Source organism: Rattus norvegicus, chromosome 2 (genome assembly GCF_036323735.1).
Source record: "Rattus norvegicus strain BN/NHsdMcwi chromosome 2, GRCr8, whole genome shotgun sequence".
NCBI lineage: Eukaryota > Metazoa > Chordata > Mammalia > Rodentia > Muridae > Rattus > Rattus norvegicus.
The window spans coordinates 34,452,222-34,479,163 of NC_086020.1; the positions used below are offsets into that span (position 1 = coordinate 34,452,222).

Here is a 26,942-nt window from a genome sequence, read left to right on the forward strand (position 1 = left end):
ATCTAGATGATTGCTTTATACCACCACGACATTTTCCAAACACAAAAATAACAACACAAAATACTCTGCCATTTAAAAAAGAACCAAATGAGCTTTTACTGCGCTTTATAATACTATTTTATAAAATTTGGTTTGAGGTTTGAGCTGTACTTTCTGGAATTTTAAATAGTTTTGTAAAAGAATTTTTTAAAGAAATTTCCCACAGTTGGTTTTTAAGGTTGAGCTCCCCCTAGGAGTAAGTTGACCTCCAGTAACCCCTTATTTCATCCCCAACAGAAGCTTGAAGAATGACTGAGTGACAAAGTGTCTCGTTTAGTTATTATTCAACTATATTAAATTGCTAAAGTTGGTAATTGGAGCATATCTTATTACAAAGGCAAAAGTTCACCCTTTTTCCCCAGGCGCAGAAGGCTTGCACATTTGAAAACTACTTCTGGCCTGTTAAGAAATTCGATGTCAGGCCACAGTGAATGCAACAAGTTAAACAGAGAAAAACATAATAGCCAAACTCCATCAAAATTACCGAGCGTTACTTCAGAGATAGTTACCAACCTCAAGGCTTTATTGTGAGAATGAGGGTCAGGGAAGGGGGTGGGGGAGGGGGTAGAAGGTAATCTTGGAAATAAGTCAATATTCCAAACCCCATTAAGCATAAGCAACTAAAAAGCCATCATTTAGAATATTCCAGGGCTGCTATGTAGACAATAAGTTCCTGATTGCTTAAATCATACTGTTTATCTACTTCGATTGATGCTCATACAGTGTCTATCATTAAATCTTCTGAGAACCCACAGGAGCATATTAAAAGCCATTGGCATCCCCACAGCTAGGCTGTTTACAGGAAGTAATGACCAAGAAAACCAATTTTCTCCAAAATGGTGATACGGTGAAGAAATGGTTTCCTTGAGGCAACAGGAATCTGGATACTTAGTTTGATATGTTCCCCCCAAGTTTCTGCTCCAGCGGTCAGAAAGTGAATATTATGAGGACTACAGAAACCGCCACTGCTTGTGGTGGTATTCCCCCAAAATCCCATCAGTAGCCTTGTCCAGAGAACCAGTGCAGTAGTGAGACTCTCAAATGCTTCTTCTGGTGGTGGCTAGTGTGAGCTCTTAAGGAGGCCTAGAGACTAGTGTCCTTGACATGAGTGTCAGCGCACTGTCATAGTAATGCAAATTTTGGAAACACCATTTAACTAGTGACATATATTGTGATTCACTCACTCTTTCTTTTAATCACTTGGCAGTCGCTGCGGTGTGTTTTGAAGTAGGAGCCTATGTAGCAAACTCAACCGAGTTGTTCTCCCAAACCTAGGGCAAAAGAATCTGCAGACGTACGGTCTGGAAATCCACATTGCAAAGAAGCTCATCTTGCAATCTTTACAGCAAAGCCTGGACGTATCTGCTCACACTCAGGCATTCAGTGTGTCTCTTCAAGTTGCCCGTTTATAGCTAATACTTAGCCCATATGTCAGTCCAAAAGTTGAGCACTAAGAGGAGGCTGTCCTTGCTTTAAAGTGACAATACACGGGCTTGTGGAAATAAGAAAGGAGGCTGCCCTGCAGGTGGAATGGTTGGGTCTGGGGAATATGGCAAAGATGGGTAAAACCCAATCTTTGTCAACCTTTACAGTCTGTGGATGTGCGTGCCCCATATCTAGCTGGAGATAGTCATACAAAGGTTCTGTGACTACAAAGCCAGGTATGGGCCACTAGTGGGAACCCTCATTCAGAATTTCCTGCTAGAGCAGCAGTCCTGAGCACATGCCTATGGTTTTCCTTTTCTTTTTTTTTTTTTTTTTTTTTGTCATTTCCACAGCTTTGTGTGTTGAGCAGGGATAGGACTTGATGAGGTGTTGGTTCTCATTTAGAAACCTACAGGACATGTATTGTTCTTACTAATTTCACTGTTGTACAGTTATGAATAAAAGAACTTGTCCACGCTATACCTAGAAAATAATACATTATTATAATCACACTTTGGCAGAAAAGTCCAAATCTGGTTTTCCCCTTGTTCAGATGAATGGGAGGTGAGATGGAGGTCTTCAAGTGTTGAATAGGAGAGTAGTAACATTGATGAGTGTTGTGGTGGTTTGAATATGCTTGGCCCAGGGAGTGGCACTATTAGGAAGTGTAGCTTTGTTGGAGTAAGCATGACCCTGTTGGAGAAAGTGTGTCACTGTGGGGGTGGGCTTTGAGACCCTCCTCCTAGCCACATGGGAGCCAGTCTTCTGTTTTGACTTTAGAACAAGATGTAGAACTCTCAGCTCCGCTAGCACCGTGACTGCCTGGATGCTACCACACTTCCTGCCTTGATGATAATGGACTGAACCTCTGAACCTACAAGCCAGCCCCAATACATGCTGTCATTTATAAGAGTTGCTTTGGCTATGGTGTCTGTTCACAGCACTGGAAACCCTAAATAGGTTAGGTATACTCAAGACCCTTCTGGTAATCAACTCTAACATAGACTTTAAAGAAACCAAGTCTGGACAAGTAATACTAAATGTCCTTCTTCTGGGAAATGGAAATAAGTCTTTACAGGGTAGCCCCCTCCCTGTGTTGCTAAAAGTCTACTAACCTCTGAGTTCTGAAGTTGGTGAAACCATAGAGTCTTGGTCTGTTGGTGTTAAAACACGTTGACATTTTTGATGCCTATCTCCGTCTAGCCTCAGCTAACATTGAAATGTTTTTTTGACACCATGCATCAACCTAAATTAAGCACTAAGAAAGAAACACACAGGAATGTGGGTAGAAGGTACTTACCACTGCAACTGCTTCTATCACAGAAACAATTGTTCAGACCAAGATATTTTGTTTGCTGAAGTCTGGGAAAAAGGAAGTGTGATCCAAATAGGAAAGGTCCCAGTGACAAGTGAGAAACCCTTGGACACAGTGGTGCATTGTTCTGCCCAGTCTAGAAGGCAAAATACTACCAGGACAGGGACTGATCCTTTCCAAGTTGATGATGAAATGCACTTTATTGACACTATCAATAAGGATGTATTTATGGGAAACAAGCACGGAGCATTGCTCACACTGACAGGACATGGAAGATAACAAAAGCAGAGTCGTGTGTCTCATCATCAAGTCTACATTGCTTTGTGGCTACCAGGCATTGGCTTGGGATGTGGAGAACAAGGTGACTTCTGGGTTTTTCATCTTATGCTATGAAGTCTCAACTTCCTTATGACTAAAATAGCCATGAAAACATCTGTGATTGTCATCACAGAAGACAATCAGTTTGACTTCAGGGAGAGGGTCTTAAACATCTAATCCATGACCATTGGGTAGCAGATGTGATTTCTTTCATATGCACTGAGATCTGAATGATCTCTGGTGTGGCCACCAGGTGCAGAATGTAATGCTGATCCTTATCAAATCTTTTGTCTTGCATTAATACAACTATTTTATTCTTAGTTTTCTATTTCCTTCTCTGTTCAGGGCTTAGATATTTGCCCTCTTCTTAGACCCACAAAAGGAAAAACAAACAAACAAAACCCAAATCCAACAACTCTCTTTGGGACTACGTATGAAAATAAGTTTTATCGTTCCAAACTATCTTGCTTCGCACTTTTCAGAATTCTTTAAGAAAAATGAACAGTTTGGTAGATGAAGTGCAAGTTCAGAAAGTCATTCTGGCCATGCCTTAAATGCATGCATATTATCATAAGACGATGAATCATTACTCGCTCCTGTAGAATTTTTTAACTGGGGTTAAAAAAAAAAGTTAATAGAGGGTGGTTAAAGTTGCCAAGTTGAGAAATCCAGAGAACAAAGAACTTTTCTTCTAGGGATAGGTAGGAGTCCGCAAGTTTAAAGCAACCAGCAAAATTCAAAACCCTCAGTTTGTGGATGAGAAAGCAAAAGGTTAAGTAGAGACACCAACAATGAACACTTACTGAACATGCTTAGGGCTGGATACCCATCCAATGGTTTGCATATCATGTCCAATCCTTAAAGCAACCCCAGAGCTAGGTGCAGTATTGATGGCATGTTAAGGCAATTAAAGGAAAGGATAAGGAAATTGAAGGTGAGGGAGAGCAAGTCATTTGCCCAAGGATAAACAGTCTGTTCCTCTCCTGAGCTGCCTGGAAGAGGAAAATGGTTGACTGAATCATTTATGAAGCCAACTAGCATTTTCTAAGCATTTATTAAGTGCCAAATGTGTTCTTGGTGCTGGGGACACAAAGGCATGTGAGCCAGTTGTAGTGTCCTCTCTGTGGCATGTGCAGAGTATCAGGGAGAATATGTGTGTCAACTGCCACAGAAGAGAAATTATAAAGTGGGGCCTATGTATCGCAGTGTGGAGTACAGGCTTGTGAGCCGGCATCTTTTTTTAGTCAGAGGATTCAAGGTGGTTTTTCAGAAGTTGAACCCATTGACCTGAGACCTGAGAGGTTAGCCTGCTAACTAGAACAGGTATAGAAAGTGTAAAGATGTTTCAGATTGGGAAACTCAAGGGTGGTGACCCTGGGCCAGAGCATGAAGAGTGGGGTGGGGATGGGCGGTGGTGGTAAGAAAGGGCAGATTATCAGACCTTTTGTGTAGACCGTTGACACTTCCTTTCTCTAGCATAAGGATAACTGCTTTAGCGATTACCTTATAAAAGTTTGCTAGTGGCACTCTAGCTATCTAATATTACAGCCTTTCCTTGGTTTCCCCCTTGGCAAACGTCTGGAGTGGCTTGGGTCTCCTAGTTCTATAGTTCTTTGGTGGGTCCTCCAGAACCTCAGGGGTCTTCCTTTGGTTCATTTCTTGGTCACTTCCTTAATACAAAACTCCAGCAAGCTCTTTCAAAGTGCACAGTGCCTTTTCTCAATATTCTTGCTCTGTTCTCCCAAATGTCCAAATTTCACGCTGTCTACCAGCACCAGTTGGTAAATCCACTTATATTCCTAGGACCATTTTTTTTAAAGATAGTAGTCAAACATTTGGTTTTATACTCTGTTCTTATGAGCTGGCTTCCGAGTTCTGCGATGGATAGTGGGGGGAGTTGGCTTGGGTGCAGTGCTTACTTATCAGGATTTGTACTACTGCTCTCCAGGCAGTATATAAATTACTACTGACTTGTGGTAGACAATGAAGGCCAATTCCTTCTGTGAGGAGGCATGCGGCTCTCCTGGATTTATTACATATGGTAGCATTCAGCTGACTAATGAGAAGGATCAAACCGCTCCGTGTGTTCTGTGACACGGTGTTAGCTTTGCAGAAACACTGGAATTCTGCTTGTACCTTAAGGCTTAATGCCCCGCTGTAAGTAAAAGTACACAGTAGTTAGAGGGAAGAGGTTTTTGGTGCTCCCGTCCCTGGGGTGACTTTGAAGTGGTTTGTCAAGTGATATTTCAGACTCTGAGGCCTCACAGCAGGTGTGAACACGGGGGTAACGGCTTTGTTGAGTGTTCTCAAAGCTGGTTCAAGGACTTTGAACCAGTACAAAGTATGTGATGTTTGGGGATTGCCTGCATTGTTATGGGTACAAAATGATTCATACCCCCTGAGAAACAGCTGCTTCCGGACAGAAAGAGGTAAAATGGGTCACTGTGTCAAAAAAGAGCCTAGGCATAGAGAGAAACTCCAGCAAGACCTATCCAGATGCAGGCAGCTAGAACACCCTGGTAGTCAGAAGGTGTCTGAGCTCTGCTCAGCAGGTGTTTGGTCTGCTCGGTGGAAAGTGGGTAGTGTCATGGAGACCCAGGATGCTGTGGTTCTTTCATCCTGCCCCTTAAAGGGTTCTGTGAGTCTTCATGTGGAAGACCGGACACTTGTCCTGTGGAGAAGAGCAATAGCCACCATCGTGTGGAGTGAAGTGGAATGGAGAGAAATGTCATCAGATGGTGACTCTTGCCGAGCCAGATGTGTGGGGCATGTGAATAAGATAATAATGATGCCATCTTAAAGTCACATTACCCTCCCACTTAGTAACTCCTTTCGAGGAATGAAATCGTGTGATCCAAACAGACATGCTGCTAGACCACCATTTAAAGAGACCAGAGCTAAGTGACAAGAGAGCTGTGATGACCCCTAACGCTAACCCCCACCACCTCTTTCTTTGAACATACAGTTTACAGCACAGATAATTGTTGCAGGGGAGTCACTTCCTGAGCTTGTTAAACACACCCTTCTTTCCCTGGTACTAGAGCAGAATGAACATGCAGTATTAGGATGGAGAAAACAAAGTGGAGTTTTAGGGTAGGGCCGCCATTGAGTTTGACCAGTCCTAGGAAACAAGATGAGTCCTGCATCCAGCCCGCATCCTGAGAATTGGTCCCTAAGCCCCATCCTTGTCCTCTTGATCTGTATAAGTCCAGTCTTCTACTCTGCTTCTTTTCTCTTCCGAGATGAAGGAAAGGGGGATGGGAAGCAGAGAAAAAGTGGAAGTGGGGTTCCCACTCACTAAAGTGGTGAGCTACCTCATTACATGAAGGGGAGAACACAGGGACCAATACAAGGAGGGTCTTCACACTGCCCATCACTAAATGTGCTCGCTCAATGAGCTCCTGTCCTTTTTATCCTTCCTCTCCAGCTCCCAACTCCAGACCCCGAGCTCCCAAGGGCCATAGCAAATTAATAGTATTCAGTGTCTTCCCAACTGTCACAGTTCTGCCCAGCATGGAACAGATGACTTTCATTCTGCTATAGGACAGTTGGAGGTTTCAGGCAGCAAAACAAAGATCTCTCCAACCAAGGTAGAAATAAAGAACTATTTTATTATTCAGCACATGCAGATAGCATGCGGAGGCTTACAAAGGCACAATGAAATCCCACGTGTTTTATAAATCAGCATGCTAGAAATAACAAGCAAACAGCTCCAGACTCCTCAGGAGACAAACCGTTCTAGCTCTAGATAGGATCCCACACTCCTTCCAGGGAGGCACGGTAGCATTTGGAGGGGTCATGACCTTAGAGATTTCTGTGTTGTAGAACCAGAGGTTGAGCTTATCTGGGCAGCCCAGAAGACAGCATTTAAATTCCACAAGATTAGAGCAAGGACTCTGGCCCCTTATGCTCTCAAGCAGACTTAGTACTAATAACAGGAATACCAGGAGTCTCTTGAGCAAATCATCCATCTCCAAGATGCCCTTCTCACAGGGAAAGACTCACCCCATCCTTTTTGGACCTCCAGTCATGGGAGACTGGCTAACCCACATGGCTTTTTTCCTTCAGTGCCACCACACACTGAGTATTTTTATGTAGGCATAGCATGGGGTTGGAAGTGTAGTTTTCTTAAGTGGCACCCTTTAGCAGCATCTGCCATCGTCCAGATGCTCATTCTGAGGAGGTCAGGGTCTCAGCGAGCTGGTCAAAGGCAAGCAGTCTGTTTATTAAAGGAATTCACATAAATGAGAAGAATGGGAATCTCCTAAAGTGACCTAGGGGAAGGGGTAGCAAAGATTCCTTTCTCATTCCAGAGTCTCTGGTTCATGACCTAAATCATCTCCAGGGGCTCTATCGGGAAGAGGAGAGGAGGAGGCCTGCCTTCTCCACTCACTTGACCTTAACTCTCAACACCTAGCCAGTGTACCTGAACTTCAGTTATATGCTTGTGATGCCCATTTAAAATGCACAGTTCTGACTTTCTCTTGCTCAACCAATTGGGAGTGCAGCCAAAGAATATGCATTTTTTTTATTTGACTTTTTTTTTTATTAACTTGAGTATTTCTTATTTACATTTCGAGTGTTATTCCCTTTCCCGGTTTCCAGGCAAACATCCCCCTAATCCCTCCCCTCCCCTTCTTTATGGGTGTTCCCCTCCCCATCCTCCCCCCATTGCCGCCCTCCCCCCAACAATCACGTTCACTGGGGGTTCAGTCTTAGCAGGACCAAAGGCTTCCCCTTCCACTGGTGATCTTACTAGAATATTCATTGCTACCTATGAGGTCAGAGTCCAGGGTCAGTCCATGTATAGTCTTTAGGTAGTGGCTTAGTCCCTGGAAGCTCTGGTTGCTTGGCATTGTTGTTCATAAGGGGTCTCGAGCTCCTTCAAGCTCTTCCAGTTCTTTCTCTGATTCCTTCAACGGAGGTCCCGTTCTCAGTTCAGTGGTTTGCTGCTGGCATTCGCCTCTGTATTTGCTGTATTCTGGCTATGTCTCTCAGGAGCGATCTACATCCAGCTCCTGTCGGCCTGCACTTCTTTGCTTCATCCATCTTGTCTAATTGGATGGCTGTATATGTATGGGCCACATGTGGGGCAGGCTCTGAATGGGTGTTCCTTCTGTGTCTGTTTTAATCTTTGCCTCTCTATTCCCTGCCAATGGTATTCTTGTTCCCAAAATGTGAAGAATATGCATTTTTACAAAGTGTCCCCAAGTACTTCAGAAGTCAGTGTCATCCAGACCGACTGACCTACCCCACAGCTATACAGGAGCCTCTTTGCCTAGGCACAGACGCAGGGAAAACAGAGTTGCCATGGTAACCTAGCCACTTTTAAGTTGTGGACCTTAGGTTTCTAGGAGTGCATTTTCGGTTCTGGAAATATGACCCTAAGGATATTTGCTAGTTCTAACATATGTATTAGAAAATGTAACTTGTTAGAAGTCTGAGTTAAACTGTTCAGAGAGTGGTTTTGTTGTTGTTTATTTGGTTTTTTTAAATAAAGTTTCTTGGCCCTTGTGTTAGCTCACGGATGCTTCAAGCTGTCATTTTCTCTCTCCACCACAGATCAGCCCTCTGTAGATCCCTGGGTAGAGTTGATAAGCAAGTCTGCTTTTAGCTTACAGTCTTCCTTCCCTTTGCAGCTTTAAGCCCAACCCCCCTGATACCTAGGTCCAGGATAATCGTGAATTATAACCTTATTTTATCTAGTGATTTTCTGTTTTGTGACTTGTCATATCCCACTTGACCCTGTGATATGGACAAAACCTATAACAACAATGGTCTCCCTTTGTCCTTCAGAACTGAATAGTCTGTCTCTTCCTGAAGGGCCCCTGACATGCTATCCATGACATCTGTCTCTCCCAATAGAGCTCTTCTTCCGACCTGAAGGCCTGTTCCTTTCCTTCAAGGTCCCATTCACGCTGCCATGACAACGAGGTGTGACTTGCTTAATGGGCTCTTCAGAAGAGCAACTCTTCTCAGCTTTCCACAAACTGCTTATGATGTCCTATATTTTAACATGTTAATATGATGTTTGAGGAAGAACACAGAATGCCCCAAGTTTACATGGTCACAGTCCTCTGTGAATTTGGAGGCTGCCTTAAGAAAGTCTGATTCATGACCCTCAGAGACACATTATATTTTCTCTGTTGTACACTAATGGCAGCTGAAATAATTGATTTGACTGTATAAAATAATGTCAGATAGGTAAATGTATATGGGCTGCCCCAAATACATGCTAATCAAAATGCATCATACTCCAAGAGACAAACCGTCTCAGATGCTCCAGTGGGTGGCACATGTACCATTTAATGGAGTCTTTGTATGGGTGATTGATAAAGATACTAGACAAACTTAAATAATTGTCTAGGACCCCACAATTAATATGTGGCCATCCTGAGATTCTACTGCAGGATACAAACGCAGCCAATCTTTCTGAGAGCCACATTCTTTCCTCTATAGTCTATGGTCTCCCAAGCAACACAGTAATAAAGTACAGAATATCTCAACTTTTGTAAGTTCAGGTTCTACTGTTTGGTTTGATAAAAGCTAAGCTGGAGAAACTTTTAATTCACCCATAAATTTGTTATGTAAGATTTGGTATTGTCTTTGAATAAGTAGATAATTTATATATGCATGTAAAAAGCAATTATATGGTATTTTTAACCAAATAAAAGAAAAAGGAAACCTTGTAGAGTCAGTAGGCTAGATGACTATATGGTAACTCCTTATGTATACATCTGTGTAAATGTGGGCCAGATTAATAGTGATAACGTGTAGAACTGTACAGAGCCAGATTCTGTCCTCAGCTGATTTGATCTACATTTGAGTGAATTAAGGCCCGAAGAGTTTACCCAGTTTCCATCTGTACTCTTGTTTCCAACATGCTCTGGGATGGAATATCTGTCACAGCAAGGGAGAAAGCAGAAAGAACCTAATGACCTTTATTTTCTCCCATTCTGGCCCAACCAACTGCATGTATGAAATACAGGGGGTGGCAAGATAGTCGAGGTCTGGGCATCTTGTCTTGCCAGAAGAGAGCTGTTGGCTGTGGCTTCAGCTCTGCCCTGGAGCCATCTTCCTGGGAGCAATGAATCCCAGCCAGCTGCAGGTCTTCTCTTGGCAGTTCTGAGAATTGCTCAAAGCAGGAGAAATTGGAAAGGGGTCCAAGGCTGTTGATAAAGGGATAGAAATCTGCAGCTCTAGAACACAGTGTGCATCTTTGACATGCAGACCCCTCTCTATCCCTTTGAGACAGGAGGAAGCCAGGATATGGGATTTGCTCGGCTGTTGGACTGTAATGAGAAACTACAAACTCTAATAAATGGGGCAAAATTGGGGGAGAACGCTCATAGCTCTTGGTGAGCTGGACAGTGACAGCCGGGAGCTACTTGTAAAGATAGCGGGGGTGGGGAGGCAGGGCGTGTGAATTAATTACTTTTCTCATTTTGTGACAAAGTAATCAGACCAAAACAACCTTAAAGAAGAAGTTTACATGGGCTCACAGTTTGAAAGCATATTGTCCCCTGTGGAGGGCAAGGTATTACAGCAGGCAGCTCCATAGTCACAAGAGTGTATAGCTGGGACTCCTCACCTTCTTACGTCTTGGTGGAGCAGTATTTAGAGAAGGAACAGGAAATGGAACCAGGACATAAAACCTCAAGCTCCCCAAACCCATCCCGTGACCCACTTCCTCCAGCAAGGGCTCATCTTCTAAAATTTCCACAACCTTCCAAAACCAGCACACACATGGAGGATTAAGTGTTCAAACACATGAACTTACTTTCAAACCCCAGCAAGAATAAACAGAGCTGCCCTTCAGCCTATGAGCCTATACCCATACCTCCTTGGGTGCCTCTTAGGATCTTGCATCCACTTTACCAGCCTTCATTCCCATTGCTGCTGCCAAGTTTATAGGCAATCCCGCCCCCCACCAAGATGGTAGACGACAAAGACTCTGGTACTTGCAAAGGAAGCCATGGAAGGAAGACAGGGCTGCCAGATTGCAAAGACATTTCTAGGCCGCATGCCTTTGTAATGTGTTGCAAAAAGCAACTGAGCTCATGCTGCCTACTTTTGTGTGGTGGAGGGGGACCAAGTTGGAAATTCGAGGAAGTACTTCAAAGTCTGGCCTGAATAATCTTTCACGCCTAAATTTAAAGATGTAAGCTGCCCTTGCAAAGTATAATTCCCTATTCGTGCTCATTTATCAAATCTTTGTCTTTATACATAAAAACATTTAGTTTTATGGAAATTTTGAGCCCCAAAATATGGGTCAGGTCACTGGAAATTTTACATTCCCTTTTTATGTTTTCCTTCTAGGCAGGTCCCAGGTACTCTGTCCTCTGCCAGAACCCCTCTCTGCAAATAAATTTCTAGGTCCTTTTGAGAGATGAAGCTATTTTGAAAACACATGGCAGTCCGTCAAGACTCCAGGGCTGTTAGCATTCATTCAACAAAGGGATTTTCAAGGTCAGTACTTGTCAATTTATACAGCTGAGATGATGACCTACTGCCCATGGTATGAAAGGGCCACAATGGTACTACACAAGAATGGTTCTCAGAACTCCTGTTTCTGGAATTACCTGGGGAACCTGTTAGCATGCCAAGCCTGGGTTCTGATGCTAGAGAGTATCAGGGCTGAAGCTTTCAGTCTCTCTGTGAGCAACAGGCCCATTTGGATGACAAGTAGCCTGTAGCTTATTCCCTGAAGATTCCTGAATAATCCTCTATGTGGAGCACTCCCCAGCACTCCCTGAGAGCACTGAGGGAATGGGAAAGGTAGCAAGTGTTCATCAACACACTTGCGTCTCTAACATTGTCTGGGAACCTTCTAGCACACTTGCTTCCCAGCCAAGGGACACTTAGATTTTTATCTTGACTGGAAGTCAGTCCTGGGGCAGCTTGGCCATGAAGGTTGGTACGTCTTCTAAAGAATTCCTAAACAAATTGCCATTCTTTGTCAACTTTTAAGCCTCCTCTGAGAGCACAGGACATTCTGAGCCTCCCATGATTTAAGTAATCAACATCAACCAGGTCTACAAAAAGACAGTGCCGGGGGCAGTATGGTCTATGTACAAATTTCCTATCTGAGACTCACAGCGGTGTATCAGATTACCCTGTGTGCTTCCATTGTCTCCTCGGGAAAATGGGAATTAATCAGCCTTTCTCTTAAGTTTATTATAATAATTGAATAGAACACTACCCACCAAATTCTTAAGTCTAGAATGTCAGTAAACAGATCCATGGCCAGCACTCAGGGTGTCTTTATGCTATTAGAAAAAGTTATCTACCCTAGAATAGACAATGTCCGAAGATGCCTCTTTCTCTGGGATGGTGTTTCTGCTGATGGCCTTTGGAAGCAGAGTGCCTGCTCAGTGAGCACCCTTCTGACTAGGCACTTTTCTACAAAACTGAGGCTGAGACTCAGTCTATACCTGTTAGTATAAAAAGGAGGCTGGGAAAGAAATCAATGCTGAGAGCCCCCCAAATCCTATACATCCTCCACACACACTCCCAGGATTCTCCTCATCTACAGACTCACACCCTCCAACCAGGGGGTCATAGTGACTCAGTACCACGGTGCTATGCTCAGCAAACACTCAACTGGAAAGAGAAAAAAAAAAGGAAAGAGAAGAACAGAGTGAGAACAGAGAACAAAAGCATAAAGTCACGCTGAGTTTTCTTTTCTGAGCTTTCTACCAGCTGATCACACTTCCTCTTTCTCTGAGGGCTTCTCTGACAGGCAGCTTGCTTCATATTTGGTCATTGCCCTCTCACCTTCCTGGGTGAGTCAGTGTAGTTGACCTTGTGCACCTCAAGCTCCAGGGCTCCCATGTGTACTCTGTCCATTTCCTGGTCTTCCCAGGTAATCACCCCCTGCACAGAGAAATCGCCCCACCCACAGCCCACAGCCCCCACACCCCTCTGCCTCTGAGACAGTCGTGCATGCACTGGGGATGTGAGTCAGGGCATTTACCCATCCTCTCCTTCTGAAGCTATTATTGGAATGCCTGTGCACGCAGAGCATGCCTGCTTCCCGTATTTCACAGGTCAGGGCTCCAGGAGTTGCTAACCACACGCTGCTTGGTCTGAGCTGCCACTTGGATGATCACGAGGTGGCTGCTGGGAAGAGTGTGTGCTTCCAAGAAAGCAGGTTTGTGGAGTCCAGAGATCTCCACCTCCTTCAACTAGCACCAGCCATGTGTCTGGGACATGTGCCTAGTAGTGTGCCTTGCCTCTGTGGGTGGTACAAAAGAAATTGTTCTGGATTGAATTTGGAGGGGGAGGCAGAGACGTGGAGAGCAAGAAAGGCCATTGCAAACACATGTGCTAAGTGAACTCTCCAGGCAGAGGCAGCTGGGGAGGTCCATGTAGGAGGAGAAAAGGGAGGGCAATTCAGAACACAGGTAGCTGTGGGGGAGATGGTGACCGGATGCCATCAGCTCAGTGAAAATACAGAGGGGGAATGAGTTGAACTTGTTCCCACAAACCTAAGCATTGTGCTAAGTCTGAATTTTGAAGTTGCCTTCTCTTATTTGTTTAGGAGTGTTTCTCATTGCCAGTCAAGGGTATCTGCTCCTTTTCCCCTTAATAGAAAACCTGAGGTCAGACAGATAAAGTCCTGAGCTCTCTCAGTCCTTGCACCAGAGCAGAGGGGGTGATATACATGCTCAAGAAGTCTGCCTTCTGAGCCTTATGGCCATGGGCAGGGAGAGATTTTCCCTCTTTACATAGAAATGTGAAAGGGTGGGTAAAGCCTAGTTTCTGCGTCCCTTTTCTTTGAAAACCTGACGTTGATCTCATTTTATAGATGTAGGTCTTGTTTTAGGGCCAGCTAGCTGGGTACTTGAGAAAGTTCTGGTGCCCACTGCAGGTTGGATAGGGCTGTGCTCTTCCCAAATTCAGGAAGCTCATGGCTGTGCTCATGGCTCCGCTCAGGCGGAGTTCCCGACGGAAGCATCGATTAGCATCCACATTTTCCCTATTTGACAAGGGCATGAAAGCATGAGCATAAGTATACGTACAAAAACCTTTGTCTAGGGCATTTTCAGATGCCAGGAAAGAAGACTGGAATTGGAAAAGCAGGACCTGTGTGGAGGCAAGTCCCAGAGGGGGTTCATAGTAGCCTGGATCTGCTGAATGAACCCTAATATGAACTACATGGTGGGGGTGGGCAAGACATCCCCCTCAAGTCTCAAGCACATGTAGTAATTCCAGAATACCTAGGAGCCGTTTGGTCTCTTCCTTCCTCCTGACAGTGAGAGGAACTGGCAGGACCTCCGTAGACCACTGGGGTGAGTCACAGAAGCGACAGAGGACCCTTCAGTTTGTCACAACTGACTGAACTTCTAACTCCCACCAGCTGGAAAAGTGGGGCTGGTGTGGGGCAGTTCTGTAACTTAAAGCTGGCTCAATTCACTCCATTCCTAGGTTCGAGTCTTAGAGTAGCCACTTTAAGACACTGAAGAAATCACCATTGGCAAACAGTAGTAGACGGACCCGTTCGGCATTACGGAGAGCATTATCGTGTGTCTCAGTTCCACTTCTGGCCCTCTATCCCAAAGGACCTATAACAAAGAAGTGCACACGTGTCGTCATGCGTATGGCACAGGTATTCACGGTAGTTTCCCAAGTGTCCATGGGTAGGTAAGCAAAGCTTTAAATGTACCGTGTGCATCTGGGAGAATATTGTTAAGTCTGTATGAAGTGCTGACAGGTGGTGCCTTGGGTGAGCCTCAAGGATACCATTCTGTTCTACTTGTATAACATGTCAGGAATAGTCAGAGTTTAAAGACAGAGTGTTGGAATAGTGGTTGCCAGACACTGGAGGGAGGGAGACTGGGCTGTTGTTTCATGGGTACAGAATTTCAGTTTTGCAAGATGAAAAAGTTGATGTCATATGTATTTCATCACATTTTGAAAGGTAAAGAATGGAAAGAAAAGGCCGCATTTTGTCTGATACATGACGATAACTATGTGAATTAATGCAAGAATCTTAAGTTCTCCATTTAAATGGTAGAACAGTGTGGAGTTGGGGAGAGTGTGGCTGGTACAGAGATCGGAAGCACTCCTTAGTCCTTGCTTCCATAGACAGACGTGATTGCATAGTCGTGACAAACTGAGGGAAACTGGAAGACATCCCCAAGAGCGACTGTGACTCACCACAGTGGGCCACCCAGTTCCTGCCACCTCCTCTTAGAGCTGTTGGGGAACACACAGTTCACTGTCTCTTCCGGCTTCCACCACCATGACCCATGGCAGAAAAGGTGTCTGCATTTAAAATTACCATGTGGTATGTGCTGGAGACTTGTTGAGAGCTGCCCTGGCGTCTCTGAGTCGCACTCCTTCCAGATCCAGGGACCCTCTTTCTTAGGTGAAACTGCAGCATAGATGGAAAAGCGTTTGAAATCTGACTTAAAACCTACTACTTTAATAGGCCCTGATAAGCAACCTCTGCCAGCTACTCCATTAACTGCTTTTAAACAAAATGAAATGATCGGTGTATGATATCCAGGGGAAGAGATTTACTTGGGTGAACATCATAAATAATGGGAACTTCACTGAGAGAGAGAGAGAGAGAGAGAGAGAGAGAGAGAGAGAGAGAGAGAGAGAGGTGAGAGCCAGTATTTGTTTTTGTAAGGTGTCTGTTGAACGTTTTGTGGTTGGAAATGCTAGACTAGAGCTGCTTAATGAAGCAGAAATGGGAGATACCTCAAACACCAGAAACACAAAACTCAAAACCACCATGCAACTTTTGCAAAGTGACATAATGGGTGAATGTGTCCCACTGACCATTGCATGAAGGGGGGGTGAGTGTGTCCCAGTGGCCATTGTATGGAGGTTGGGTGAGTGTGTCACAATGGCCATTGCACAAAGGGTGGCTGTCATACAGACCTTCACTTTGTGCACCTGCTTTGTGCTCCGCTCTTCTGCCTTATGCATCTCCAAGCCATAGGCCCTGCTTTACCCACTCACTCTCCCACGATTGAGATGTGATTCTCAGTATGATTTGTTTTCTGAAAATCTCCCCCTGAACCAATCCATCCACAACCTAAAACTGTAGAATACTGCTGCCATATTAGTTCAAAGTTCATATTAGGTCAGAAGTTTTTGAAGAATGAAAAGATATGTGTTGAGAGTAAGCAGAGCTGTAGAGGACATGATGTAGAATGCTGAAATAAAGAGACATCCAGAACTTTTCAGGCAAAACTTCCAGTTCATCTTGTTTTTAAAAAACTCATCTGCCTATTGTACAGATCTAGTCTACTTCATTATCTGTTGGGTATTCATGGGCTTCCCCAAATCCTCAGTAAAAGCATGGAGAAAACCAGAACATGAATTCCAAAAAAACTGGATCAGCAATACTGCAACGGAATTTTAGAATAAGTCAAGATGGGTTCCTCACCATAAAATCGCCAGGCCGTTGTGCTGTGTCAGAGTGGAACCCATTTCTAGTCTTGCAGTAATGAACCTTAACTGATGGTATCTTGCAGTTTCCAAACCCATGTTCTAGTAAGTTCAAGTTTCTCAGTTTCTATGTTTCATACCCAACACGAAACAGTCCTGTTAGTCAACAAGAGCTTCAACGTACCTGAATCTTCAGTGGCCAGTTAGAAGTTCAAGAGCAGTACCACCCCGCAGAATGATCACTGATGGCTTTATTGCTGACAGTGTTCACGCACTATTGAATGGTTACACATGATAAGAGAAATGCTAGTTTTAAATATGTGGGCTTCTTGGAAGGGGTTTTTGATCATTACAAAGTATGAGTCAAATGGATTCAAATGGAAAGGTGACTCTCTCCTAGCATTCACTCGTCTGCTCTCTGGATGTTGGAGTGAAGGGGGAATGCAGGTGAGGTCATTTCCTCAAACTTTTGATCATTGCTAGGAGCAGGACACTAGGAAACAGGAGGTATGGCTTCCAGTGTCCATTCTGCCTATACATAGCCTAGAGAGTTTGAGTGCATCTGTGAAATGGGCACAATACTGTCTTACTTTTATGGTGAGTACAAGTGGCACAAAGAATGATGGTGTGGCATTGTTTGTGCACTCCTTTGGGTCCTGTAAAGCCAGGTAAGTTCTCTGTTTTCATTCTTGACCTTCCAGCTAAGTGGCTCTATAGACCTTCACTGCACAATGATCTTCAAGCCTCACTCCCCCAGCTGGCCAAAATACTAGCTAGCAGATATAAAGGAAAAACAAGTCCAGTGGGATCAGGGATGATGTGGGGTAAAGGACTGTAGGAAGCAAGTTAGCAAGCAGTGCTGTGTGCCTTTAGAGAGAGGAAACAGAGATACTTTCTGGATTCCAAGAGGCAGGAGAGACTTGTGGGTCCCTTTCGGTCAGTTTTTATTTAGCACATGAGTCTTCCAGTGCCAGAAAAAGATCTTCCAAGGTAGGAATAAACAAATCTGGGACTTTTTTTTTTCTTCTGCTGATTCTTCTGGCTTCAGTTGGCCTCACCCCTGGCCATTAGACCATGCGATCACAGGAGATTGGACTACACCAAGCATGAGAGACCCTGCTGGTTGGCCTTTGCACTTAGAGAGGGGATGCTGAGGTTCTGTATGGAGGAAGGCCTTGGCTTAGTGAACTTCTTTAAGTCTCAAGGACAGTTGCCTCTGCAAAGAACAGTTAGGTGGATTTGCCTCTGCTTAATGGGGCCCAGACGTCCCCTTCCAAGTCCCATCATGGGTCATTATCCAGAGCCTGTGTTAGAAGCCTTCAAGCTGCTGCCCCAGGACAGGCCCTGGGAGTTGCCTTCTGGGGTTGCTTAGTAGGTGAACGGGAAAGGAGGTGAGCATCCCACCAGCAGGCAGCATAGGGTGTGTGAGGGAGCAGAAATGAGTGGCTTCACAGTTGTAGCTCGTACCTTTCAGGGAGAAATTGTCTCAGTCAAAAAAAAAAAAAAAATGTGAACAGTGACCTAAAATGAGAAGGAACAAATAACATCCAGTAGGAGCCCAGGTTCCTTCCAGGTCCCCACCCACAGAGCAAGATCCTGTGCCTCTTGGTATTTGCCTGCATGCTGCCTCTGGTACTTATTTCAAAACCCTGCCTGAGAAAGTTCTTGTGGGACTCTTGTCATGTAGGCGAACAGCTTAGTCTCTCTTTTGAAACCCAGGGAAGCCACACAGAAACGGCGTCAAATTTGACAAGCTGGAGAAAAGGAGAGGCTGTCCTTGGCAGTTACTCAGGCCCCTGAGAGATGTCCCCACATCTGGTGCAAGAATTGCCCAGAAGGGAGGCCCCTGGGCAACCCACAGGCTTCCCAAGTCTACTGCCTTCATTATCAGTTTCTCCCTCACTTCAGCCTAAGCTATCAGAGGCTGCAGGCAGCCCAGGCAGCTGGGCTGTGCTCACAGCAGCTACACTGTGATTAAAAGGACAACTGTGCCCCTCCACCTTTGCTTCTGGTGAATGTGTTGGGCATCAGCCTGGGCAAGAGCTCCCAGTCTGCAGGTGCCTGCAGATCCCATATAATCCTTCTGTTTTGGCCTACTTTCTCAAGTGCCCCCTTCTGCTTTCCACACGCACATTCATTCTCTAACAACCTGAAGGAAATTAACGTTGTGCTAAATGAACAGGCTAGAAGACATATAAGTCCAATGTCAAATCCATTTTCTTTTTGCCTTGCTTTCTCTTATTTCCTGGGATGGCTTAAATTTGACTTCTGTATCATTAAAAAAAAGTAATAACTATGATGTACCTCAGAGTTTCTTAAGAAGTACTTGCAAAGCAAGTTGTAAATTTCAACTTCAGAACTCGGACAATATTTAATCTTGGACAGTTAAATGTGAAGAAATGACCCTGAGCATAGCCAATGTTTATAAACTGTCCCCTGTTCTCCGTCCCCCATTAGGAGATACAATTCTGGAGATACCAAAATGATAAGGCACACCCCTGCCACCTCCAAGTTTTAATTTCTCTCAAACTTTCACCTCGTGGTAAAACACAAGTCTAATTTGTATTTCACCCCCTGATGATGTTTTTAGAAGGGCAAAAGTGTCTGAGTAGCGCCCTGCATCGATACTTATCCAAGAGTGTAAACCTGTAGCTGTCAGCATGTAGAGATGAGAAAAACTGCTTTACTTATTCAGTGGTGAGTCCAAGGGTCTCACAATGCTCAGCTTTAAGCGTGTTTAATATAAATCTTCCCCAGAGCTCTACTGTGATGTGTGGACCAAGACTGAGTACTGTTGAGTACTGTTTGATATACACAGTCAACAGGAGGAGGACACAAAGGGGACAAGGTCTTCTTATCAGTGTGTGGAAAGGTGGAAGAGAGTTGACTGTGGAGTTAATGGGAAAATTCAGTAAGCAACAATGAAACAGATATTGGCAGGTGATTGACAGATGATTGACTGTATGTATAATGTGTAAAATCATTAGGTATTGTTAAAATGCTAGATTTTAATGCTATTTGATTGACGTTGGCAGTGACACATGAACACGACTGGGTGTGATTCTAAAGCACAGTTCAAGGAGCCCGGCAACTTGGATTGTGATGTAGGAGAGACCCATTTGCCCACACTGATGGCGAGAAACCGTGTGGTATGACAGCAAGGCCGGACACATGTTGGCCTTGTTCAGCCAGCAGTGCAACTGAATGAAAGACCTTAGTAACCCTAGGAGATATAGAAGAGTCAAGTTGTACCCTGCCAAGATGAATAAGCCAAGATTTATGGTAAATAGTGAGCTGTTCTTTTGACCCACTGAACTTTACTGTATATTGTTCACTTGACAGGAACAGATAATAAGATAGTCACATCTTACCGTTCAGGAACTAGCCCCGGAAAGAACTATTACTTATCAGAATTCTTCTTTTACATACATTGCCACCTTGGACAGGAAAACAAGACTCTGATGAAGAAAAGTATGCACTGAGTGAAACCCTAAGACCAGAGGATGCTGGGACAGCCAGATGTTAAAGTGTTATCATTGAAGACAAATCACCAATGTGTTCTATACACTTAGGGATTCAGGAATTTTCCAATGGCCCGGAACCTAAGCGCCATGGTTATTTTGCTTCCTGGGTTGGCGGCTTTCTTCTTTTCAGCCCTTGGAGTTGTTTCTTTGGCTCTGTATGCCAGCTTGTCTGGGAGGCTCATCCTCTTATTATTGGAGCTAGAAGCCCAGAAACTGTGTTTCCTAATACTCTCACCAACAGAGGTCTTGCAGAAGGCTGATAAGCATATGTGTTCGCCTATGAGTTAGGAGGGTCCAGTTCTGGACAAGCTGAAGTGCTGCTCCTCTGCTGAAGAGGGCAGAAGTGTGGGTCTCAGTTGTTATCAGATTTCGCCCTGACTTCCAGACATCTTGCTGTGAATCATCCACACCAGCGTGAGAAGCAGATGTAGCAGCAGCTTTCTGAAGTCTCTGTGCCTTCGTGTAGATCTGAAGCAAACAGCACATGTGAAAGCTCGAGCCTTCTCCTCACCTTCCTTCCCTGACTCCTCCAGGCTCTTCTACAAGTTTTAAATGGGCCCAGCTCCTTGTATTCAATCTCTTTCCTAACTGAACAGCCCAGTGTGCCTTTTGGATTTTCCTACCACTGTACATGAAATCTGAATGAGATTCTGACAGACAGTGAAGTAGTACTTCGTTATATGTATGTGTCTGTATCATCCAATTTTATAAACATCTGGAAATCTTCTCCTTAAAGTTTGGAACAAAAAAATATATGCAATACAGCCTAGAAGCCAATGAAGAACACAAAGTGGAAAGAAACAATGAGGAGGAAGTAAGAAGTACAGTTAAGGTCTCGGATTTAAGAGAGTTTAGTACTAGCCAAGGAAACATTTTATAGGTAGACTCATTAGACTCAAGAAACAAGCAAGAGGTGCCTGGTTACATATGAGCTGCAGATAAATAATATAACAAGAAGAGGAATAGTCTGGAGAAGATGTTCCTGTCTTAATATTTGATGCCTGCAAATAGATTACCTTACTTGGCAAATGAAACTCTTGAGTGGTAACGGGTCTACACTGAGAGACAGGGCGAGTGTTTTGAAGTATACAGGGAGTCCTAGGTATACAACTGAGTCGTCAGGAATGACAAACTTTAGCCAGCTATAGTCAGGAGAGGTGGCTGGGGATGAAGTACGTGGCTGGCTAGAAGGCAGAGGAGGAGCCCATGAAGCAAGGATATCGGTGGCTTTAGACGCTGTAAAAGAAAAGATAATGAGTGTTCCCCTGCAGTCTCCAAAATTGAGAGTAGCTCCAGCAACACTGGGATCACAGCCCACTAAGATCCCTGTCAAACGTTCTAAACAACAGACCTGGAAGTTAATGTTGTTACAAGCCACTCAATGTATGATGACTTGCCCCGGGAACAGTGGATAGCCAATAGAAACAGCTGATGATTTTAGTATAAATGTGGCCATAAGGTATTTGGAATATATGCTTACTGAGAATTGCTTCTATTGTGATGTAAAAATTACCTGAGCTCTGCCTTTTGCCCTGGAGCTTGTTTTATTGAAAAGTAGGATCCTGGAGCTCTCCCACATCTCGATACCCATCCCTTCATCCTTCTATCAGTGGTCAACCCTTCGCATGTGTCAGGCTCGGGAATCAACACAATGCCTACTTAATTTCATTGACCCCTCCCAAATCCTGTGTGTGCAGGTCGTTCTGTCCATCGTGGATTGTGGTTGATGAGTCTATGAAAGGTTAGACTGTCTGTTCAAGGCCCAACAGGTACTGGAGCAATTGTTGGGGTAGGCTGGGTCTGATCCCAGAATCCACATTATTATCATCTTGATCTTGTACCTGTTTCATTGCTAGAGCCCCCAAAGCCTTTCCTGTGGCTTCCACACCCACCCACTCTATCACCCAGATCAGTCCTCTGATGTCTGTCCCTCATCTCTCTGATGCCATCAAAATTGTTTCCTCAAAGGTCATCTGGGGCCTCTGAGCTTTATCATTTCTTAGTCACCCTCTCCTTTAGCAAGGGGAGACTTGGGTGTCTTTCTTGCTACCTCTACATATGAGGCTTTTGTGGTGAAAAGCTGATCCTCCTCCTTCTGTCTCTATGGGTATTTTTGCTGTTTTCGTTTCTACTTACTCACGTGTGTGTATGTGTGTGTGGGTGTGTGTAAGTAAGTGTGTATATGTGTGTGTATATGTGGGGGTGGGGGTGTATGTATGTGTGTACATGTATATGAACATGTGAATGTGTATATGTGTGTGTATGTGTGTGCATGTGTGTGGCATATTGTGTGGGGTGTATGTGTGTGTGTATATATGTACGTGTGTGTGAGCATGTGAATGTGTATGTGTATATGTGTATGTGAATATATGTGTGTATATATGGGTGGGATGTGTGCGTGCATGAATGTGCATGTGTCTGTATGTGTATATGTGTATGTGAATGTATGTGGGGATGTATGTGTGTGTGTATGAGCATGCATGTGTGTGTATATGTGTACACATGTGAGTGTATATGGTATATGGTATATGTGTGTTTGAATGTATTGTATGGGGGTGTGTGGGAATGCATTCATGTATGTGCATGTGTATGTGTGTATGTGTATACATGTGTGTGTGTGAATGTATGTATAGGGGGCTATATTTCTGTGTACAAGTGTGTGTTTGTGTTCATGGGTGTGTTTGCGTGTGTGTGTGTGTGTGTGTGCATGTGTGTGTTGCTGAAGATTGACCCCAGAAGAACCCTTTGCTTACCAGGGTTGCTCTACCACCCTACTCCACCCACCTCCCCTGCCATTCTCATGCCTAAGGATTGTAGAGTGTGTCTGAGTTCTATTCTTCCTCAGCCCTATTTCTTCATTTCAGCACTCTGTTCAAGATCTCGTTCATGGTTAAAGTTTCAGCTTTCTCTCTGCTCAGGATCCCCAGCTCAGAGGTGAACTACAAACAACCTCTTCTGGTCTCAGCAGACACCATCTTGGTGGCACATCTGGGAGTTGTTACAGATGTCTGGGCCCTACCATAAAACAGGCCCACTCATGCTGGGATAGGACCTCAGAGTGGTAGTTTCCTTGGCTGCACTTATAAATCAGCACCAACTTGGTGGCCTGAATGAACACAAATGTATGCTCCTTATAGTTTGTAGGCCAGAATTATTAAATGGAGTTCACTGGGCTTAAATTTAGATGCCACTCCTCCTGGCGGCTATAGTGGAGAATCCATCTGTTCGCCTCCTTTTTATTTGGAGAGCTGCCCTGTTCCTCCTGGTCCTTTTTGGCATATCATACCGCCTTTTATCTTTATCCTTCTCTGGTCACATTGTGTTCTCTCTCTCTCTTTCTCTCTCTCCCTCTACCTCTCTCTCTCTCTTTCTCTCTCTCTCTCTCTCTCTCCATTTTTCCCTCCCTCCTTCCCTTTTCTCTCTCCCTTCTGTACATCCAGTCACATTGCTCCCCCTCCTTCTCTCTCCCCTTCTTTCCCTCCCTCTCTCCCTCCCTCCTTTTTCTCTGTCCCTTCTGTACATCCTCTCGCCTCTCTCCCCTAAGGCACATTTTCACCTCATTTGGATCCTCCCTGGAAAACTCAGGATGGTCTCTCCAGCTGAACAGTCTAAGGAACATCGTCTCCTTCTCTCTGTCGTTCAGACCATCCTCACCACTGGTTCTTGGATAAGCCTCCACTATCCATCCTTACGGACACTATCAGCTCAGTCTGCCAGGAAAGTCACCCCAAGGCAAGCTTGAGAACTTCTTGTGACAGAGTGAACCTCTTCAGGTCTCTTGGCTCTGGTTTGCCCTGCATATCATTGTTTTGAACATGCCACTTGTTACAATGGGCTCCTGGTGAAAACTCCACCAAATCCCCCCTCTCTCTTCAGAACATGTCACAAGTCCAGTGCACATAGATAGAGGGCTCCTAGTTTATCAAGTGAGGCCACCTGCTCTTCTGCACATCTGTTTCGTTTCTGTATATTGATTTTCTTAGAATATGCCTGGTACTGTGATTGGCTTCTTGGCTTGGTACTGTCACAGTCATGTGAACTTTTCCTCACCATGCTGTACTTTCTGGCCTCTTACCCTTGAGCACGTTGCCTTGTTTGCCTTAGCTGCAATACCCGACTACCCCCAGAGGGTGACCTTTACAACAGAAATGGCTTGAAATCTGAAATCCAGGTGTCAGCAAGGCTGGGTTCCTTTGAGGCTATGGGGGAAGGGTATTGTCTTGGTTAGGGTTTTACTGCTATGAACAGACCCCCATGACCAAGGCAAGTCTTATAAAGGACATTTAATTGGGGCTGGTTTATAGGTTCAGAGGGTCAGTTCATTATTATCAAGGTGGGAGCATGGCAGCCTCTAGGCAGGCATGGTGTAGGCAGAGCTGAGAGTTCTATATCTCAATCTGAAGTCTGTTAGTGGAAGGCTGACTGTCAGGCACTTAGTATGAGGGTCGCAAAGCCCACATCCACAGTGATACACCTACTTCAACATTGCCACACCCACTCCAGTTGGGCCACACCTCCTAATATTGCCACTCCCTGGTCCAAGCTTATTCAAACCATCACAGGAACGATCTGTCCATGGTATCACTTACTCCTTGGCTTTTGGGTACCTGTTTCCTTCCATAGCCCTTCAGATCACATTTCTTCTGCGTGTATCTGTCAGCAAAATTTTCCTTCCTTAAGGATACATTGTACATTAGAGTTAGGGCCAACCTTGATAGACTCATTCTTTAACTTGGACATTTTCAAAAAAAATGGTATTGTTATACAAGGTCTCACCCTGAGCTGTTAAGAGTTAGGAATCCAATATGTGAAGTTGGGAGGCACACAGTTCAATCCGTAACACTAGCTACTCATGGTTCTATTTGGTTTCTGAAGTGTTTGGCCCCCTCTGCTCTGAAGGCTGAGGGCCCCTCTCTCTCCTGAACAACATAACCATATTTGTACATTCACTTGGAAAATCGACAAACTAAACTGGGATGGTATTTCTTTGAGCAATAACATGTACGTGTCACATAAGCATGTGTCTTTCCCAAATAGAACCAAAGCTTTGGAGGTAGCTATGTGACTATCTCACGCCATGCATGCTGCCTGGGATATATATCTTCGATATCTATTAATGATTTAATTTCAGGAAATTTGAGAGTTTAGTTTGGAGAAGTGAGCAGTGACCACGGAGATCATAGAAAATTATCTGCTCTTTATAGCTTTGGATGAAGGCTACCTTCTTTGCTTTTATTTGGAGGAGGAGTGCGTGCTTTACGAGATAGGTTCTTGTGTGTCATCTGTGCTAGCCTCAAACTTACAAGGATCCTTCAGCCTCAGCCTCCCGAGGGCTAGGATTATATCCTGGACTTCCGTGTCAAGGTTTCTGTGATGCCTTTGTTGGAGAGACTGTAAGAGAATATTTTCAAGTGGCCGTCATGAAACACTGGGAGCAAACCAAAGCAAAGGGGGAGAGAGAGCAAGAGGTAAAGCAGATCCCTGGATACTCAAATGAGTTAGTCCAGAAACGGAGTGAGGCTTGGCTGATGGCATTTCGACATCCCCACCTTTGCCACCGCCAGCCCTGTATACATCAGGGAGAGCCTGCTGCTTGAAGGGCTTATCAAGCTGACCCAGCCATCCTGAGTCAGAAACTGCCAACATCTTCCTGGGTGGCTTTGCATCGGCCTCTTCTTGCTTTCCCTTAGTCGTCAGCTGCCAAGCTCAGAGTCTCCAGTTACTTCCGCTCTGACAGTACACAGGTACATGATTAGACATAAAGGACTATTTGTGGGGTGTGTGTGTGTGTGTGTGTGTGTGTGTAGGGAAGCATTGCCTTCATAACACTGAAGGAGGGTCTTCGCGTACATTACAGGTTCTAGAACACCCAGTATCATCCCTCTGAGGAGGAATGCATCCAAGCCTTTCAGATGAGAGACTCGAACCAGATGCTATTCAAAACAAGCAAATACCCTCCTTTACACTAGAACAGTCTGAAACTTTCAGCACCAGTACTTCTGTCTACTTCATGTAGATCGATCACTGCTTAGTCCTTACTGCTCCCCGCACAAGTCTCTCCGGTGGCTATGAGACTTTACCACTTGTATGGGACATTCCTAGTCTCCAGTTCCGGTTTCTTTTGTTTCAACTTCATTTCTATCCCTCAGGCCTGGGCCGCACCAGCTGTCTCTTCCTGGTGCCGAGGCTGGGAGACACAGGAGGCTGCTCTAGCTTCGCCCCACCTTTTCCATAGGCGGGGCATTCCATGGCTCTTTTAGCTCAGTGACCCCCGCCATTTTCACACCCTCCCTCACGGATCCTAGGACCCAGGAATGGCTACCTCCTCTGTTGCCATTCTTGAATGCCTACCAAGTATTATGTTAATCTGCTGCTTTCGAACTGCAGCTGCTGCGTCCAGAGAAGGAAGAAAACCCTGGGGCCTCAGATGCTTCTGTGAGTGGGTTGCTCTCCCCTCTCAGAACTCAAGAGTGTGGGGTCAGGCTCACAGCCTTTCTGGAGCAGCTGGGGGTTATTTTCGAAGTAGGGGCATTAAAGAAACAACAAGTGCAGTTGTCCAGGACTTTCCTCCATACGGGACTGTACAGGAGGTCAGAGGTTAAGGAGGAGCTCGGTTAGCTGAGTCGGCTTCCTGGGAAAAGAGCGAGGTTGTCACGAGTCCGGCCCGCAGACTCTCTCAAAGTCCCTTTCTTTTCTCCTTCTCTCTCACCCTCTATGCTAATTCCCAAGAGGCTAATGGGTATGGATCGCCTCACTGTCAATCACAAAGCTGTTCAAAGAATACTTTCCGTTTGATTTTCAAGAATTCATTTGAGGGGCCGGAGAGATGATTTGGTAGTTACGAGTGCTTACTGCTTCCAGAGGACCCGGGTCCAGTTCCCAGAACACACATTGGGTGGGTAGCACTGACAGCT

The 26,942-nt window shown here is 44.8% G+C and overlaps 1 long non-coding RNA gene across 2 annotated transcripts in view; it reads left to right on the forward strand.

Annotated features, from left to right (window-relative positions):
* Positions 1 to 11,581: 11,581 nt before the first annotated feature.
* The window catches only part of LOC102556051 (uncharacterized), a 90,448-nt gene continuing 75,087 nt past the window's right edge, over positions 11,582 to 26,942 (forward strand). Inside the window, exon 1 of one of the 2 annotated variants that reach the window (XR_010064057.1) lies at positions 11,582 to 25,772. This is a non-coding gene — a long non-coding RNA (uncharacterized LOC102556051). The remainder of the gene's footprint in view (positions 25,773 to 26,942) is intronic. The other variant, XR_010064055.1, reaches the window with a different exon arrangement.